At 40.5% G+C, this 4,482-nt stretch overlaps 1 pseudogene; it reads right to left on the bottom strand.

The window, feature by feature from the left end:
- Positions 1 to 563: 563 nt before the first annotated feature.
- Positions 564 to 2,988, bottom strand: LOC108532754 (SLAIN motif-containing protein 2 pseudogene; annotated as a pseudogene).
- Positions 2,989 to 4,482: the final 1,494 nt, after the last annotated feature.

Genomic DNA, 4,482 nt, shown 5'->3' with positions numbered 1-4,482 from the left:
TTAGATCCTTTTTTCTTATCTCTTTCTCATAATCCTACTTCATTCCTTCATTCACTTATTTTTAAAAGGGTCATGTGTATAAATACATAGTCTAGAAAATTTTAAAATCTAACTATAAAATATGTGGCAAAATCCCATTCACAGTCTTATTCTCCTTCCACAGCCAAACGCTTTTAATTGTTTTTTTTCTCATTAACACAAATATTTATTGATACTATTTATACAGTAAATTAGGTTGAATGTGAAGTTTTGGATAGCTTGAATTCACCATTTTCTTGTGCACAAATGGGCATTTTTCTCATTTACAAATGGGCATTTCTCTTTGGCATCCATTAAGTATTTGCCCAGATAGTGGCCTCTGTCAAATATTTTTAAAAAATCAACCTAGTTTCTATTAAACAAAACTAGAAGTGATTCTATGGAGAGTGATTGTATGATTACCAAACACATCTGATGTTAAATGTCATTAAAGTGCTGTTTGATGATCTCTGTCAGTTTGTGGTAATTAAGACAGAGAGGGCTGGGATTTTATAAATCCCAAGAGTCTTATCTGAACAGTCTGCATATAAAAGTTGTTTTTTAGCCCGGTGAAGGGTATCCATGAAGCCGTGGACTTCTGCATTCTTGTCTTTGCTGGTCAATAACAGCCATCTTTCCAACTGTCATCTTTCATGCTACCATAGGTTTTAGGAGCTGGCAAGGATCTGCGAACAGGCTGTGCAAGTTTGCTGCGAGGCACTGGTATGCCCCCAGCAGAAGGGGCACTGGGTCTGGGCAAGCCACTTCTCATTGTAGTTGTCCCTGCGGGTCTGGTTAGAGTAGCGCTGTTGATATTGCTGGGAGGATTTGCTGAGACTGTGTTCTGAACCACAGGAGGCCCAGGTGAGGAGGTGGTTTGTGTGAGCTGTGTTATTTCTTGGCTACCAGGAGAACCAGAGCCATGGTTACTAAATGCTTTCACTGGTTGCCAAAGAGCCAAAGGAGATGGTGCTGCAGCGGAACGGAATTTGCCTGGAGAAGGTATGGCTGAAGCCTGAGGTTGCATGCGAGGTATTCCTCCATTTGGCACTTGAAAATTTGAGTCACTTCTGCTGCTTTTCACTGAGTCAACTTGTGTATTAGATGTTCGAGACAGGTTTGGAAGACTGCGTCTTAGTTTTCTTCATTTTAACATTGCTTGTCTGTAAATCTGTGGGATGGCCTTGAAGTGAAAGGCGAGGTTGCTGTAAGCGGCTAATCATAGGCTGTGGGGACACTCTACTATATTCTATTCCCCGAGCAGGAGATCGTGAACGAGGTGAATTTCTGGGTGACTGCTTGGGTGACGGTCGAGGTGAATTGCGTGGTGATGGTGAAAACCTGTTAACAGCAGGGTATACTGCATGATGCATATTGTCATCTTCATCATCTAAACTTTGTGCATCAAGTTCCTGATCACTAAAAGTACCCCGTCGTGTAGAATTGCAAGATGAACCAGAACTGCGCCGAGACGTGGTGGCCGGAGGAAAGAGGCGTCGCCGCCACTCACTCTAGCCGAGGCGCCGGCATATAGCGGGACCAGACCCCACCGCCAGGGTCCCCCCACCTCGGGTTCCAAAGCGCTGCTGGCCCCAGCCGAGCTGCCTCATCTGCGCCGGCTCCGGGATTGGGGGAGGCGGCGCCAATATCTGGCCTCTGCCGCCATTTTCCCTCCGTCCCTCCGTCCCCCCGCCCCCCTACTCTTCTCTTTCAACACAAAAAGTAGCATACCATACATACGATACCATTTCCTCTTCTTTTTAAACACACACACACAATATATCCGAGTTCTTCTACGTGAGTACAGAGGTCTTTCTCATTCTTTTTTCAACTGCACAGTATGCATCATTTGGATGTACCACAGTTTACTTAACCACTTCCCTGTTGGCAGACACTGATACCATCCCTATCTTACTAAAATCATCCCTATCATACTATTACAAACAGAAATGCCAAGCATAACCACCTACACACACCAAGTTCATTTCTGAATCTGCCTTTGATGAAGCCTCTGAATCACCACAAGGTCATGAGGCTGAAAAGTTAGCCCCTTTTTTAGTTTTCATTATGTACAGCAGTATGTAGCAAAAGACTCCCTCGGACAAAGCAAACATATTCTTTGGGGTACATTCATAACAATAAATGGATAAATGGAACACCAAGAAGAACCATTTCTATTTAACTATGCATACATATGTATACAATACATGCATATGCATAGAAAGTACAAAATAAATAAATCCATCAAAGCATTAAGCATTGTCTCAGTATGGTAGATCTATGGAGTACTTTGCAGACCGCCCTCCTTGCCGATCAATTCTTTCTAATTTCACAACAGTAAATACGTACTACTTCTGCAATATAAAATTTCAAAAAACATTAAATTAAGCTGCATATATTCCTTCAGTCTGTCCTATATTTGTATGGTGCTCCAGAGTGCTCAAATAACACTTCACTAAAAAATATTTATTTATTTTCAAATATAGAAATAGCAGGGTCTTGCTCTGTTGACCAGGCTGGTCTTGAACTCCTAAATCCTCCTGGATCCTCCCACTTCCACCTCCCAAAGTGCTGGTATTATAAGTGTGAGCCATCAAGCCCGGCCGGCTTCATTTCTGAAATCTTTCCTCAGCACTCCATATATTATGAATAATTCCTTTCTTCTTCTTTAGATAGCATTTTAGTCATATCTCTATTACCTCACTTGTCATATGATAATCAGTTGCTCACCCATCTATCTCCCTTGATTGCTCATGAGCTCCTTGAGAAGAGTCTGACTTTCAGCACCTTGAACAATGTGTGACACATACATGCTTCATACGCAGACAAGGAAATGATTTCACTACAGTGTAATTATTCCCAGAATTCAATACCTGTATTTCTAAATTGTTCTAGATACTCTGCCAACAACCTGAGAATGTTATGTTTTTTCCCTAAAACTTCCATCCATTACTGAGTGTCTACGGTCATAGTTAACGCAATTGCGACGTGACTTCTTGCCAAGCCCATTCATAATTTTTTTTATGGGATTTTAATTTTAAGTTTTGATTTTGATTGTTTCTTTTTTGTTTTCTTCATCTAGCAGTGTTTGGTAAACTTCAACATCTCTATATCCCTGTGTCTTTGCACCTGCTGGTCTCTGCTTGGAATAATGTCTCAATGTTTTATTCACCTGGAAAAAATTTCTACTCACCCTTGAAGAATCAGCTTAAATAGGCCGGGCATGCTAGCTCATNATTTCTATTTAACTATGCATACATATGTATACAATACATGCATATGCATAGAAAGTACAAAATAAATAAATCCATCAAAGCATTAAGCATTGTCTCAGTATGGTAGATCTATGGAGTACTTTGCAGACCGCCCTCCTTGCCGATCAATTCTTTCTAATTTCACAACAGTAAATACGTACTACTTCTGCAATATAAAATTTCAAAAAACATTAAATTAAGCTGCATATATTCCTTCAGTCTGTCCTATATTTGTATGGTGCTCCAGAGTGCTCAAATAACACTTCACTAAAAAATATTTATTTATTTTTCAAATATAGAAATAGCAGGGTCTTGCTCTGTTGACCAGGCTGGTCTTGAACTCCTAAATCCTCCTGGATCCTCCCACTTCCACCTCCCAAAGTGCTGGTATTATAAGTGTGAGCCATCAAGCCCGGCCGGCTTCATTTCTGAAATCTTTCCTCAGCACTCCATATATTATGAATAATTCCTTTCTTCTTCTTTAGATAGCATTTTAGTCATATCTCTATTACCTCACTTGTCATATGATAATCAGTTGCTCACCCATCTATCTCCCTTGATTGCTCATGAGCTCCTTGAGAAGAGTCTGACTTTCAGCACCTTGAACAATGTGTGACACATACATGCTTCATACGCAGACAAGGAAATGATTTCACTACAGTGTAATTATTCCCAGAATTCAATACCTGTATTTCTAAATTGTTCTAGATACTCTGCCAACAACCTGAGAATGTTATGTTTTTTCCCTAAAACTTCCATCCATTACTGAGTGTCTACGGTCATAGTTAACGCAATTGCGACGTGACTTCTTGCCAAGCCCATTCATAATTTTTTTTATGGGATTTTTAATTTTAAGTTTTGATTTTGATTGTTTCTTTTTTGTTTTCTTCATCTAGCAGTGTTTGGTAAACTTCAACATCTCTATATCCCTGTGTCTTTGCACCTGCTGGTCTCTGCTTGGAATAATGTCTCAATGTTTTATTCACCTGGAAAAAATTTCTACTCACCCTTGAAGAATCAGCTTAAATAGGCCGGGCATGCTAGCTCATGCCTGTAATCCCAGCACTTTGGGAGGCCAAGGTAGGTGGATCACCTGAGGTCAGTAGTTCAAGACTAGCCTTCCCAACATGGTGAAACCCCATCTCTGCTAAAAATACAAAAAATAGCTTGGCCTGGTGGCAGATGCCTGTAATCTCAGCTACTTGAGAGG

The sequence above is a fragment of the Rhinopithecus bieti genome, unplaced genomic scaffold (assembly GCF_001698545.2).
Source record: "Rhinopithecus bieti isolate Rb0 unplaced genomic scaffold, ASM169854v2 scaffold_429, whole genome shotgun sequence".
In the NCBI taxonomy this organism is placed as follows: Eukaryota; Metazoa; Chordata; class Mammalia; order Primates; family Cercopithecidae; genus Rhinopithecus; species Rhinopithecus bieti.
The sequence above is the reverse complement of the archived record's forward strand: the minus strand, read 5'-3'. Positions and strand labels throughout refer to the sequence as shown.